The 16,425-nt window shown below is 33.5% G+C and overlaps 1 protein-coding gene across 7 annotated transcripts in view; it reads right to left on the bottom strand.

The window, feature by feature from the left end:
* Nucleotides 1-16,425, bottom strand: part of PCDH9 (protocadherin 9) — a 919,043-nt gene that overhangs the window by 120,072 nt on the left and 782,546 nt on the right. The gene's annotated exons all lie outside the window — the stretch shown is intronic.

Here is a 16,425-nt window from a genome sequence, read left to right as displayed (position 1 = left end):
AATTGGACACTGTTGCTTTGAAAAGATTAACAAAATGCTTTTTTACGCAAATAGAAAAAAACCCACCACTTGTAAAGGTACTAATTTTCTAAATTACTAATGTATGCCATGAATCTGTGAAAAATAATTGTTTAATATAGATGGTAAATACTTCTCAATACAAAGCTGTATCACTATCGTAACAGTTAAGTCCTAATGCATAATCCTTGATTATCTATAGTACCTCTTGCCTGCACGTTCATTGGCAAAATGAAGCTTGTTTAGTTACTTGACTTGTTTGCTATTATATCCCTTTTATTTGTCTACAAATGAATGTCTTTTCAAATCCATCCAATCTCATGTGTGGGAAACTAGCAGCTCACTGGTTTACATAGATTCATGTTTTGTATGAATTCCAGATAGGAAAGTTTGTTCTTGTCATAGTTGTAAATTGGAAGTCAGGAGCCCAGGAATAAAATCTGGGTAACTGCCCCATTTCCATTTGAGTTGCATCCTCACAGAATGGCTTCCTTTATCTATTAAAAATTTTGAGAATGTAAAATATACCTTTCCTAGCCACTTTTTTTTTTTTTTTAAGTGTGGTTCATTGAGGATTGGATGAACCTAGTCTTATAAAGAAGCCCATCAACCAAGTTTGGGAGACTTTGGCATCGAATATTCTACTTCACAGGTGTTTTTCATGGTAAGCTCAAGGGGGATCACCCTCAGTAAATGTGTTTTTTTGATGATGATGAAAGAAAATGAACCAAGCTCAGTAAAAATGGCAATACATATAAAGAATACAACTGGAGAACTAGCATTATATATTTTGAGGTAATCAAACATTATTAAGTAAACTTGAAAGCTAAAGCTTGATAATTTTCTCTCTTCTTTATTGTAAAAATATTTGTATTCAAAACATTATTTGGCTATAAGTAGTAGCATTTTAGCTATCCCATTTTTGCTGATATTTTGAAAAAGTTCAGTGGAAGTTTTGTATATGAATCTCCATATTAGATGGTGGATCATGTTTGTCTACAATCTTTTTTAAATGTCTGATTTCATTCTGTATAACCCAATGCATAAAAGATACAGAAAAATCGCAATCAGTGAATCTATAAATGTCAGAAAATTTTATCTTAAATTAATAATAACCATATTAGAAATATTAACAAAGGTCATAAGGAACAATACATGTCCTTGCACAACCTTTATACAAAAATTGCTAAACTTTTTACTGCAAGCTTGACTTATAGTCCCATGAAACTAGATCAAGGTCTTGGCAAGGGACTATACAGAATGGATGTAAAACTGTAGCACTCTGAACTCCCTCAGGACAGACCTTGGAACTGTGTCATCGTTTTATTGACAAACATTAGTCTGCAAATGTAGTGAAATGTAAAAGACAGTAGAGTGCTAATACACATTTTAGGAAAGTTAATCTTTTTATCCTCAGCTGCCTCCTCGGCCAAGTAGAGAAAAAAAAATTTACTACTATAGAGTTATGATAAAGATTGAAATTTATATTTATATATATCAACTGGATAGATGCTGAGTGACTGAATGCATGTACGAGATATCTAGGGTTAATGGGCTTATATCATTCCCAGATAGTCTTTCTTCCTTTTCATCAATTGTATTATTAAATTCAGCTCTTGTTTTACCAATCATTTCAAGTCAATAAAAATGGAGTATTAGCTCAGACCTGACAGCAATTAACATATCAATCTTTTTAAGATATGCCTCAACATTTAAAGAAAGTTAAATTTGTGAAAAATAAATCTATACATAAAAATAACTAAACATTTGGTGGATTCATAGCCACATTTTCATTGTGTACAATCGGATCTAAAATAAAGAAGAGAGGGAAGAGAACTTTAGTTTTATTGTAGCATGCATATGATTAAATTAGTTCTAGCACACGCAGTTTTACAATGGTGACCTGAAATAAGAAAGAATGCACACTGTGTCCTATTTGCTTTGTGGCAAAATATGTTTATACAGTAAAATTTATTCTGATACGACTGCAATTTAGCAAAATATAAGATTACACTCAGACCATAGATAAATAAAGCATTTAAAGAATGACACATCTGAGGAAAGCAAAAGGGATTAATAAGAATGTACACAAAAGAATTCGGTGCATGGGGAGAAACAAGCCAATGTCATTTCCTGAAGAAGCAGCAATACAAATAGGAGTGGGGGTGGGAGAAATTATGTAATACGCAATGATGACTATGTGAACCACAAAAATCTCCTGGTGTGACTTGATTTTTGTTTTTGCATTTCTTTTTTCGCTTTTTTTTGTTTTTTTTTTGTTTTGCACCCACAGTAGGTAAGAAAAATAGACCCCCCCCCAAAAAAAAATTTTTTTAATACAGAACATTTTTGCCAGAATAAATATGTTACAAAGGAGGTTTGGAGGATACAAAACATGGAGCCTGAAGAGTGCAAACTGAAGAGCTCCCTCAGAGGGATCTGAACTCGGTCTATAAATATCTTCAAGGTAACCGTGTGACTAAGGGAAGGACATCATTCGTATGTCAAAAGATATAAGGACACAGAACAATGGCCTGTAGCTAAAGAGAAGGGGAAAAAAAAACTTTTTCTGGTTATTTTTAAAGTTCTTAAGACTGAGGTCAACTGGTTTGAATCACTAGCAGACAAGCTCACAGCAATGATTGCTGTTGATAGTCAAGGACATTTTGTTAAAGGTACTAGCACAGATCGTGAAGTTAGCATGTTAGAATCCAGATCATCCTTAGCATTACAGGGCTTATTCAGAGGAATGCAAATACCAGTGAGGCAAATCAAATGTACCTTCATCGACTCATCCTCCTCACCATGAGGTAAGTGTGCCTCAGAGGATAAATAACATTCCTAGAAACTGTACTTTTGTATGTAGATGGGCACAAATCCAGACCCGTTGGCCATCATACATTCTATTTCTAGTCCGAGTTACTTCTCTGTTTTAAAAATAGCTTATTTTTTCCTACTTCTAAAAGTAATACATGTTTACTACAAACATTTAGAGAAATAAAGATTATTCTTAATTCAACCACACAATGACAGGTGGTTTATATTCACCTATATTAACGACAGACAAACTTGTACTTTTTTTTTTAAAAAAATGGGATCATAGTATCAGGGCATATTTCGACATCAATAAATAAAATAAATTTGGGTCAGAATAAGAATAGGCTAAGCTAAAAGTAGAGTAAGAAAGAGTGAAACTAGTCCTCTATTTTCCTCCAGCTGCAAATCTTGGCTCTGCATAGTGTTCTCTTCAAGGGACAGTGGAGTATGCATTTTTAAAGATGTTGTTAAATTCTTCCAGTGAGGGAGTAACAGTATATTCATTCATTCATTCAGCAAACATGTACATGTACAGGAAAAGACATTGGCCCTGTGTTAGTAGCCAGGCAACAACAACATGGTGACAGGGTCCTGCCATCAAGGGTTTCTCTGTGATTCCCTGCTATTGCCTCTGGGATAACAATAAACATTTTTGATTCATTTTATCACCGACACATAGCAGAGTCTTGGACTGTTGCTAAATGAACTGGAGGGAGCTATACGTGTAAACAGTCATTTAAAATATAATGTGGTAAGTATTACAGTTTTAGAGCGGCTCAAAGTGAGACACAGGCACAAAAGTTCTGGGGTGTAGGCATAAAAAAAACCTCCTCTCAAAGTTCGGGAGAAATTTGAACTGTTAATTCCCAAGTCATAAGGAGACTGGATGCAGCAATTCACAGATTCACAAATAAATTTGCAAGTCTACAGTTTAGCAATAAGGCATACTTGGATAATGTCAGTTTGAACACTTTGTTTAAATAAAACTACAATATCTGTACATCTTACCAATTACACCTTCTGAAGAACTGTGGTGATAGTGTATGTATGTCGGTCTGAGGAAAGGGGAAGAATAAGTTTTATAGGTTTATTTATCCATTTGAGAGAAACAAGACAGCATGAGTGGGGGAGGGGTATAGAGAGAGGGGGAGAGAGAGAATCCCAAGCAGGCTCCACACTGCCAGCACAGAGCCCAACATAGGGCTCAAACTCATGGAACTCGAGATCATGACCTGAGCTGAAACCAAGAGTCAGACACTCAACCGACTGAGCTACCAAAATGCCCCAGAATAATTTTTTATTCAGCTCAAATCTGCTTCTATAATTGTGCATAAATTCCTATTACTACACATTCTTATTCAAAGAAGAAAAATTTGAGGGTTTTTTTTGACTCATAACAAGACGATTTAAAATGTATTTAGCATCTTCTATGTGTAAGGAATAATACAAAGTACTCTCTATATGCTAATTTAATTAGCATATCAATGTTATAAGTATTAATATTTGCATTTTATAAAAAGGAAACTAAAATACAAACAGGCTAAACAGATTGATCAAGATAACAAAGCTAGCAAATGGTAGAGAAGAGACCAAAACTCAAAGAAATCTGTTTTTATTCCACTATGCTGCTTGGTCCTATTCAAACTGTTCAGTGTTTATGTCTATTTATCAATGATACAGTTTGTTAGAATTGTAAGTCCATAAAGGACATGCAGCATATCTAATATTAATAGATCTTCTTAAGGCTCTTACTACGTTACTAATCAAATATTAGTTTTCTCCTGTATAACATGAACATACAATGGTTTAACAATACATGCTGACTAAAATCTTTAGCAAAATTAAAGTAGAACTAAAAACATTTCATTTCAATATGTTATATTTTGAAACCAAGATACCTACAAACACATTAAGTGATTGCTTAAAAAGCACTGGTGATAGGCAGAGAGACTTTAAAAAGAAAACCTTGCAAAAACATGGGCAACAGCATTGTAATGACTTCTGAGATTTATTAGGGTTTGTGTTTCATCATGCTCCTTTCTATGCTTTCATAGACTACAGAAACAAGACCAGTGAAATGATAAGCCAATTTGGTCAACGGGCAGATTTCTAAAAGTGTTGGTTTTGATGATTAACAATACTACTTTGTTACATTCAATTTAGTAATTCTAAATAGTTTCAAGGAATATGCTTCAAATGGCAAGATTTTTTTCTGTTGGTTGTATTTTCAAAGATATTAATGGTATAGTTTTCTTCTGTGTGAAATTTCTTTTATATATAGGGAAACATGTTTCATTTAAGCAAATTCTTTTTACTTACTTGTAAGTAAGTAAGTTCAAGAAAAGTTTGAGTTCAAGAAAATATTAGAAAATAAAGGAGATAATATTTATTAGCCAAATGTTTATATTTAGGTAAACCTTAGCTACACAGAAGTTTTGAATCAAATGGAATATTATGGCATTGCCAGGTCTAATATGCACAATGTATCATGAAAATCCAACAGGCCGATAGAATAGGAGATGAGAAGGTTGCTTAGAACTGCCTCTGGGAATTTATGACAACATGATACCTGAGATTTGAGTTAATTTACCTGAGGCAAGTAGAGAATGAAAACTTTCAAAGCAATAGTAGTCAATTCTTCACAGTTTTTACTCTAACTATAAAAACACGGTTGATGTCCTTAAATAAAATTCTTTTTCATGACAGCTATTGTTTAGAATTTTAAAATATGCAATATTTAGTAAAATTAGATGAACTAATGTCTTGTCCTGAAAGGTAAGTTGGACAGAGACCTCTTTAAGTACTAGGATGCAGCAGGAAGAAAAACGCAGACTACAAAGGAAAAGACTAATGAATGTGGTGGGAAAACTAATTTTTCATCAATCCTTACAGAAAGCAAAGAAGAGGAAAAGATGGTTGGAGGAGATGAAAAGATAGAAGAGAAATTCCTACTCTGGATCCCGCCCTTCTCAGCTGTCAGGACCCTCTCAGTATTAGCGCTCTGTGGCCCACTACATGTTCCTATCACAGGTGAACGTGGGACGGAAGACACGAGAAAGCAAGGAGGCAGAATTGTAGCTAGTGCTTGGAAAATAAAAATGATAGCTTCAGAATGAGGAAGAAATGGTGACTACCATCTAGTCTAAGTAGTTATTTAGTAAATAGCACCCCACTGGTCCGTACGAGTTCACACAGCTCCCAATGTGCCTCAATTACTCCCAGGGCATAGATCGTGCACACCAGGAAAATACGGCTCAATGCCCTTAGGAAGATGCCTAATTTACTACAAGGTAGTAAATTCTGTACTGGGAAAATCCTATGCAGTATAAATCATATAAATAACAGTCCCGGGGCCAGAAGAATATTAAAATTCTATTGTTCTTATTAATCTGTGAAATGAAAGGGATGCTGAAGCAGGTAATTGTCATTTGAAATGGAAGACAAAACAACATATATTTTAATCAACACACTTATTAAATGTCAATTATAATTTTCATCAACTAAATTATATCACACTAACTTGCAATAGCAAGTTTGCCAAATGTTAATTAAAAGAATAAACGTAGGGGCGCCTGGGTGGCGCAGTCGGTTAAGCGTCCGACTTCAGCCAGGTCACGATCTCGCGGTCTGTGAGTTCGAGCCCCGCGTCAGGCTCTGGGCTGATGGCTCGGAGCCTGGAGCCTGTTTCCGATTCTGTGTCTCCCTCTCTCTCTGCCCCTCCCCCGTTCATGCTCTGTCTCTCTCTGTCCCCAAAATAAATAAAAAACGTTGAAAAAAAAATTTAAAAAAAAAAAAAAAAAAAAAATAAAAGAATAAACGTTAACTATTAGTTTAATTTTAGTGCCTTTGGAGTTTTCACATTTTTGTATTTATGATTACTAAGCAATTAATCTTCCCTCACTTTCATCAGATTTTTAAATCTAACTTAACATACAAAAATGCTCTCGTAAAAATTACCGTAATTAACACGTAATTGAAAATTAATGAGAAACTTATTTTTCAAGCTATTTATCTATTTCATAAACAGACCTAGAGACCAGAGAATAATGCCTATATGCTAATATGAACAACTCACATGCTATGGAAACAAATTTTTTTCTTGACATACATTTAAACACATGTATGTATTCATATTAAAGTGTATCTCTTAATTGGTTTGTAGGAGTTGAGAACCTGAGCTATAATCAGTTGTAATGTTATAATGCTTATTATCCAATACAAAATATCACACTTCATGTATTAATATGCTAGGTATTAACAATATCATTCAAACCTTGGTTCCATTCAAATTTGCCCACATTTAAGTTAGGTAAAATATATTTTGTTGTTTTTATATACTCTTAAATTAGAAGGCTCTCTTTTGTAGATGTAATATTAAGTTGCAGAGCTAGTCAAATAAGCATTTGTCCTAGTAAAAACTGAAGAAAGAGTGTTAATTAGACTTTCACAATTGGATCTTTATTTCAATCATGTTAACTGACCTCTTGTTTGGATAATCTTGCTTGAAACCAACAGCATGATCAGATAGATATTATCTATGGTCAAGAGGCAACAATTAATTTTTTAGACCTAAGGGCTAAATACAGTAGTGTTGATAGAGTTGGATCCAATGTTACTCTAATTTAAAGTGTATATGGACAATAGAAATATATAAAATACAAAATTATCAAGATAGTCTGTGAAAATGGTTGAAAATTTCAAGAATTGGATCAAATCTGTAATGAAGGCAACTTTATCTGTGTGATACTGATTCATTTTTCCGACAAGATCTTCACATAAATCTCCCCAATTCTCTTTAAACTGACAAATATCCAGGGCATTTTATCAGGTATAAGCATTCTGGATTTTACATAGAAAACACAATGTATCAGATAATTTTTGTTCATATTCTCAGTCGAATTTCAGTGTTTAGAAGTTAAGTTCAAATGAATTGTCCTTTAAACTTAATCAAAGCAGCTGTGCATTTCTTGGGTTGACATCATATGTCACATATTCATTTTTTTGTGTTCCTTTTTCCCTGACTCTAAAGCAAGGTACATTAAAGTGGAAAATTTCTCAGTTTTGTTCACTGTTGCATCATTAGTAGAATTCAGTGTGTAGCACATAATGGTGATCAATGCTTGTCAACTAGATAAAAGTATGAAGAAAGCCAAGAAAATTGAAATATAGTAGTAAAAACTGCCATCATTTTTTAAAAATTCCATGAATTTAGAATATATGTACGTTTTAAAATGGCATTGATATAAAATGAAAATAATGGTCAAATGTTTTATTTTAAATTTTATTTTATTTTAGAGAGAGAATGTGAGTAGGCAAGAGGGGTTAGGGGGAGAAAGAAAGAGAGAGAGAGAGAGAGAGAGAGAGAGAGAGAGAATGAGAATCTCAAGCAGGCTCCGTGCTCAGCATAAAACCCGACCCAGGGCTCAATCCAATGACCCTGGGATCACGACCTGAGCCAAAATCAAAAGTCCCACACTCAACTGACTGAGTAATCCAGGTGCCCCTCAAACATTTTAACTTCATTTGTAAGCTATTTTCTAAAGCTAAACTGTAACACAGTCATTCATTCATAAAAACACTTATGAATGTTTCCATGATATGCCAGCCATAATAGTAGGAGTCTATGAATCATATTCTTAGTCTATAAGAAGGAGAGTGACCTATAAAAATAATTCAATAGTAATGCAAACATGCTACAATGGAGCATGGAAAAAAAAAATGTGCTAGGAGAGTCCAAAGAAGGAAATGTCTGACTGCCTAGAAATCAGTATAGGCCACATTGAAAGTGAGGTTTGATTTAAGACTGAAAGGAGAAATCGGGAATGTGGAAACCACAAGTCAAGAAGGTCATTCTGGGAAGATGACAAAAGTGCAAAGGAATTCATTATATGGGCTGGGAAGACTGCTCATTGTTTAAAAATAAGTTGTGTTGCAGGATGTGTTGGGGGGTGATAGCAAATAAGTTTAGGAAAGTAGCTGGTAAAATTAATCATTATTTGTGAGTGGAGAATTAAGTAAAACTATAAATTATTGTGCTTTTGACAAAGGAGCTCTGTCTATAACCCGTTCCTTTTAGGTGGAGATACATTTGGAAAAAAGAAAAACAGGATACATGATTACCTAAATATCATGTCCATAGTGGATATTAGTACATTATCTACAGCATATAAATCAGTTATTAAATGGAAACTACCAGGGTTTTATCAAAGCTGGTAATTCAATATAAAACTCTTATCATAATATTTGTATTGGTAGTATTCTAATTGCTTTCTTATCACATGAGCCAAGTCAGAGTATGGAAGTCACTAATATGTTAAAGTGGTGATAATACTTTAAGATGTATTAATAACTTTACGAAGATTAACCCATTTCATGTTCACTCACACGTTAAGGCTTTAATGTTATATATAGCAAAGTACTTTCGCATAATATTCATTAAAATTGAATTCATTAAGACAAAGCAGAGACTAGAGAGATTATATATTGCCTGAGAATAATGGATGAACTACAAGATGTTTCTGTTTTAATCATTCACAGATATTCACAAAAAGCTGAATAGCTAAGAAGAGAAATCCTGTATTAGGAGCCCATGATTGAAGGCAGAGGCACACTGGAAGATCCTAATGGAACCAATGTCTGAAGCCAGAAGATGTTTTTCTCTAGTGCTCTCTTTAGTATTATCGTGGGACCCTGGATACCAGAGATTCACTCTTCATTCTAATAGCTCACAGATTTGACAGTATTAGGACTGTCAGAAAAGCAACAGCATTATTTTTCAAAGTAATTTGGGACACAAAAATCATTGCCTGGTAACCATAATAATAAACCTCATTTTGCTAAATTTTCTTATATTTGTTTTATGGCTCAGTGTTATCTTAATTTAAATTACATATGGGGATAGTCATCATAATCTCTGTAGTGTTGGAGACCGTTAGGGGTTTTATCCATTTTTGGTTCCAAAAATAATTCTAGGCCTCCCAGATTTGCTTCTGGATTGTTCAGTTCAACATCTACATCCTGAACTCTGTTTCTGAACACAGCATGGTATACTAACTTCACCTCTGAGGTCATTCTTTCATATCCAGTTGAGTATGGAAACCTAAACTGTGCCTTAATTTCAATTAAACTGTTATAATTCTTGACATAAAGATAATACAGGCCTAGGTTCCATACCTTTAAATTGCTTAAACTCATATATAACATATGATTGTAATCTCTTTTGAAGTGAAAGAAAAATTATAAGAGAGAAAGCTTATAAGCAATTTCCATTCAATGGTGTGTTAGATTTTTCTTACTGATTTCTTCAAATGAACGTTGTTTTCAGAAGCTAAAGATTTTAGGAATGGCAAAACAGTCATGATAAAACATTTTCCTTCCAAGTTCAGGTGAGAATAGACAATAGGTAATTCTCTTTGGTGTACAGTAAAGGAATTATGATCAAACATACCAGGTCCCCTGTTACCACTTTCCTCCATGATGAGAAAACTACAATCTAGGATGCAGATCTCACCCTGTGGATAGTTCCTGCATTCTGATCTTGTTAAAAACAAGGGAGAGAAAACACAATGGCACCTTCTCAATTTTCAAGACATAATTTGAAATTAAACAGAAAAAAATAACATTTAGGAGTGGGATTCCCATCACATAAATCAGAACATTTTGTGACTGAAAAAGATGCTTACTAACATTAGCCATTGAGAACATATGAATAAAATAACAGTGAAATAGTTTATATGCCAATAGAATGGCCAAAATGAAGAAGACATAAAATACCAAGGAGGAGAGCATGTAGCACACCCAGAAGTCTTATGCACTGTAGGTGGGAATGTAAATTGGCATTAACAACTTTGGAATGCTGCTTGGCTTGGCAGTATGTGCTAAAGCTGAAAAACAAACAAACAAACAAATAAATAAATAATAATAATAATAATAATAATAATAAATATGTCTTATGCCCCGTAATTCCATTCCTATGTATACCCCTAAAATAATTCCACACATATGTTCACCACAAGACATGTACTAAAAGGGAATTGGAAGGGACCCCTAAAAGAAATTCTGGATGGAGGTTATGTTCTGTTTCTTGATCTGGGCACTGTTTATGTGGTTGTTTTCAGTTTGTGCAAATACACTTCTATGTATTTTTATTTAACTATATTATACTTTAACAAAAAGTTTATTTATTAAAAAAAAAAGAGCATCCTGGCCACTCTGACATCAGAAGCAAATTATTTTATCTGAACTGGGCATTCCCACCACGTATCCTATTCATTTAGGCACTAGTAAGGGAAGGCATGCTAAATAATTGTTGATAGCTTATTTCAACCAGGAAACCGTTCTAGGACAAAATGGAAGTCTGGTTAATTATTTACAAAACTATTTTTTTTTTCCTCCGGGCATTCATTAAGAAAACTTTCCCATTCTTTCCTGTTGGTGGATAGCAGATATGTGACTGATCTGACCAATGCAATGTGTGCATTGAGTGTTATTCATCATCTGCAGTCCCAACCCATAAAATCCCACATGACCCTCTTCCATATCTCTCTACTTGTCTGAAAGAGTTAAAGGATTGAGAGAGGAGTCTAAGACCTAGTCAATTGTGTAACAACAAAAAAACCTCATCTCAGACTCACTCTGAACAGTGATATAAGAATAAATAAATGGTATTGTGTTCAGTCATTAAGATTTGGGGTTATCAAAACAGCAAGCATGTCCTAAAATACTAGCACTGAAACCAACTCAGTAAGAAAGGTAGCTATGAATAGTCAAGGAGGATGAGGAAGGATAGTTCTGCCCAGTACTGAAACATTTGGTTCAATATACCCCATCACGTTTATAATCTGGACAGTCTGATCCTAAACAAAAGTAAGCGGGTCTGTTTGAAACCCAAGATCAAGGAGAAACATTTATACAGAAAATTCTGTACAAACATTGTGACTCAGCATAAGATTAAACACCTATTCCTTCTTAGATTTTCAGTGTGGAGTTGCCATTTTCCTTAGGAACATCCCTATTTCTCATTCCTGGCCCAACATCGTGTCTTCAAAACAGGAACTGCTTTAATTCATTTCCCATAGTTTACCTGAGTTTTATCTGAAATAGTTATTTCTTATCTGCATGAACTTGGGATGAAATTTAATGTGTATAGATATCACTTACCTCATTTATGAAATGTGGTTAGTAATATAATAGTATCTTTGTTTAGCTCATTAAAATATAAATACATGTAAAGTATGCTGCTTCTCATGCAGTCATCAGTCAATAAACAGTGGCTGCCACAGCTGTTATTGTTTTTGTTGTTGTTGTTTTTTAAATTGAGAGATCCTAGTTAGGGTTTATTCTTTAAAATAAGAGCTTATTGTTCCACACGATTTATTCATAGAGGAAGGGCTCAGGGCCTATTATAATTTATACAAAATTTTGTATACACATCCCTTTTAGTTTCTCACCAAATCCTTTGAAGTCGTCCATGGCTTTCATGAGGTTCAAATTGGTTTCGTGCCACCAAATAGCTATCACAGCTCTACTATGTTAAGGGAGTTAATAAAGGGTTAGAAGATTTATTTTTGAATCCAACTCTACAACCCATTATAGTCTATACGTAAGTTTATACTTTCTCCTTAATTTCTCAAGTATACATTTGTTGAGGAAATTAAAGTTTACCTTGAGGTAAACAAATATCATACAAGATAAAATGCCTAGTCACATTGAGGTAAAAAAGAAAAAAAGCAGTAAGGATTCTTAAACGTATGGCATAATTGATGAATAGTTCTTTACATTGAATGAATTTCTCTCCACGTAATGTGAGTTATTCCACCAACAGTTGGTATATATGTATACCTTCATGTGCTACAAGCAGGCCAACTTCAGCCAATGCAGTAATGATTGTATCAGGAGATCTTGCATGTTTGTCATAAAAGAATGGCTCATAATTTCCCTTGTGCATTTATGGTTTTTGACCCAAGAGGCATATATACCAATGCTGATGTCACTTGCTACTTTGATTTATAGGAGAAACTGCCCAAACCACTGCTAAAAGAAATTAGGCCATTGCTTAATTTATTATCAACTTGTGTTCGATGTCTAGAAATAATTTTTAGATTTTGGCGGAGACTTCAAGAGTTAAATCAATTTCTGTAACGAATATTACATTTATAAATACTATAGACTAATAAAGATATTTTGAAATAGGTTAATTTCACAATGTATATAAAGCTTTTATGTTCTTTGCAGTATGATATATGTAGAACAGACACCATCAGCTCCAATTTATAGATGAGAAAATAAATTCAGAATGCCGTGAAGTCAAGTCTGAAGGCACATAGGTAACAAATGGATGGAGTGGGATTCAAATAGACCAGGTCTTCTACATCCTTGGTATAAGCTCTTTTGCATTTCTTCTTTCATTAATGAAAATGTGTGACAAATGTATCTAACAGAACATTATTTTCAAACCTCTTCTTGTAAAGAACCTCTCATGTTCTTATTCTTATTTTCTGTGCCTTTTAAAAAATTTTCTTCTTTGCCAGCATGTTCCTCCATGCATCCAACATAGAGATATGATATGATTTCAAGGAAACATACAGATTTACATCACATATATCAGCCACACAGCCACAAGATCAACTGCAAGCATAATTAACTTTAAAATGACTCAACTTTCTTCAGCCATGATCATCCTGTCTTTATTGAATTTTAATGTCTTTTATTTTAATCAAACAATATCCCTTTGCAGGATATACACTAAGAAATGAGTTTTCCTAAATGAAATTGCTTTTTTATTGCCATTCTACCATACACTCCATTTACATCTCTAGAACATTAAAACCACTCTTTGGATGTGACTTCACCAGCAAGTGAAGTGTGTTATTTGTACGATCTCTGGCGAATGGAGTACTTCCTGTATGGGTACGGGCAGACAAGCTGCATTAACAAGTCTGAATATTGCCAATGTTTTCACAAGTATCCACCAGAGCTAAAGACAAATTTTGTATTCTCAAAGCAATGAAAATCTAAGAGACTGGGGTGAGTTTTTTGTCTATTTTAATATTTTTGTGTTGTAAAGAGGGGCAGTAAGTTATTAGGACAACCACCTAAAAATACATTGAAGCAAAAATTGTTTAATTTTAGCATGTACTTTGCAAAGCAAGATACGTTTTAAATAAATTCTTCCACTCTAACAGAATTGGTTTCTCTTAAATAATTATTAAAAGATATTTCAAAAAATATATACAGGCATAGAGTGTTTTAACTTCAGGGGTTTGTTTTGAAATTCATAAATGCAAGGACAGAGTTTCCAAAGCCAATAAACTATCTTTATAAAAATGATCTTCAGAACAAAAACCACATTAAGCCAGTTCTTTCATATTTTATTACTTTATATATTCACTAAACTCATTAGGGTTTTTATTTTAATGAATTAAAAGAGGAAAAGAATAATCATTGGTGAATAATGAAAAACACTAAAAGTATCTTTAAAAAAAAACTGGGTAGAAGCAGTGCATGTTTTATGACTTCTCAGTACTACATTTCTTTTCTACTCTACAGGTTTCTAGGTTTTTACATTATAAATCTTAAAACCATTTCTTTATATATCTTTAGATTACACCTAGCTGCCAGGTTACGTATGCAAATAGCAAATTTGAAAACATTACTCCAGTAGAATAAACTAGTTGGGTCCTTAATCTAAACTTAATGCTAGACAAATGTATCTGATTGTATCTACACCATAAATTTACCTGTTATGTTTTCCAACCACATAAAGGTATGGGGAAGGATTCTACCTCCTACTTCTAGAAACTTTCTTATCTAGTGACAAAGCATGACTGTATCAAAACTGGCTGTTACCGACAGCAATTGGCTTTGACTCTCCTGTGAGTACCTTGCAATGGCTGCCCGAGAAAGTATATACCTAAAATGTTAGAGATCACTACCAAGGTCCCTGGACAATACCCAAAGTATATAGATGCATTCTTAAGAAAAATGGGAGAAAAGTGGGGATAAAACAGCATACTCTAGTCTTTCAAAGAGAGGATATATGTTCTTCCTATTACATAAAACCACAGAGGTTTCTAGACAAAAATTAGTGTTAAATCAGCTCTTTAATTAATTAGTTGGAGAAATGTTCAAAAATATTTCTCCTCCTTGTTCATTAGGTCATGGACCAGCATTCTTTTCATGGAAAAAGGATGTAATGAAATAAATCTAGGGTAACAAAGAAATGGATGATCTCTTGAAGGATGGGATAGCTTATGAAATATATAAAATACTTTAATTATTCAAATATGTAAATTCTAGATTTCAGACTAATGAGAACTACTTGAATGGAATTGCCTAAAAGAATAAATTCTTTAGATTGTTGCTCATTAATTTTATCTGATCTAAATCATTTTGTCATGAGCTTTAAAGGTATTATTAGTATAAAATACTAGTTTAGTGATAATGATTAATTCAGTTTTGAAATTGTTTGGACTCCCATAGTGGCATCTCTGCTCACCATAACATTATTTCTTTTCAGATTTTTGAGAATTAACTGTTGACCAAAAAAATCCATATTAAATAGACATAATTTACCTTCACAATTAGCTTTATTAAGTTAGCAAAGGGTGTAAATGGTAGCTCCTAATTCCAGGCACATCCACATGATATTTCCTTTTTCAGTTTACACAGCTGCAGAAATTAACATGTTTAATCAGGGCACGCCAAAAATGCATGGCCCAAGTGCCAGTTCAACCCTCTGACTCCTTCTGAATGCCAACACAAGAGCAAAACAAGGGGCTAACTACACACACCAGAAAACTAAAACAGACAAGAAATATGTAAAGTAACATTCAAGGTAAGAGTGGCCAAGAAACAGTTCAGAAAATAATGGCTTGGTTTTATCTTATCATTCACAAAAAATGGATTTAAGACAAAACCATATACTTAATGAGCATTTCAAAACAAACTCATTCATTCCTTGGCCAACATGCTGAAACAATTTTAGTCGTCATTGATAATGGATTTTAATTGGTCAAAGAATGTATATCTTTCTAATTCTGACATAATCGTAAAAACTATGACATTTTTTCAAGGTTACAAGTTTCAGTTGGTCTGAATGAATTAGTTTCACATTGCTATTAATCTTGAGCTTCCATACACTCATTGTAATACGAACAAACCAGTGAGACAAAAGAGTTTTAAAATGTTCATGATTAATAGTGACAAAATGCTAACATAACTAATAGTCCTGGTTTTCATGTATTTTTTTTTTAGTCTTGGAATATAAACTGAGAGTTTGGGAAACACTTATGGTTTTGTCACAACTTTACATGACATGAGTTTGCGTGATGATTCTTTTAATTAAGAGCTTGTTTTCAGTTCTTGGCAGTATTTATTATGTCAAGTCTGATTTTTAAATTTTATTTTATTTTGGGTCTGCATTTTTAATGAGTTAAGAATGCCTAACATGAGATCTACTCTTTTAACCATTTTTTAAGTGCACAATATAGCATGATAAATATCTTGATGTAGATACATAAAAAAGATCCCTATGCAGCACTATGCCTCTCATTAGACATTAGTCATCATCCTCCACATCATCTCATGTAT

This window comes from Panthera pardus, unplaced genomic scaffold (assembly GCF_024362965.1).
Source record: "Panthera pardus isolate Hobbes unplaced genomic scaffold, ASM2436296v1 HiC_scaffold_1, whole genome shotgun sequence".
NCBI lineage: Eukaryota > Metazoa > Chordata > Mammalia > Carnivora > Felidae > Panthera > Panthera pardus.
The sequence above is the reverse complement of the archived record's forward strand: the minus strand, read 5'-3'. Positions and strand labels throughout refer to the sequence as shown.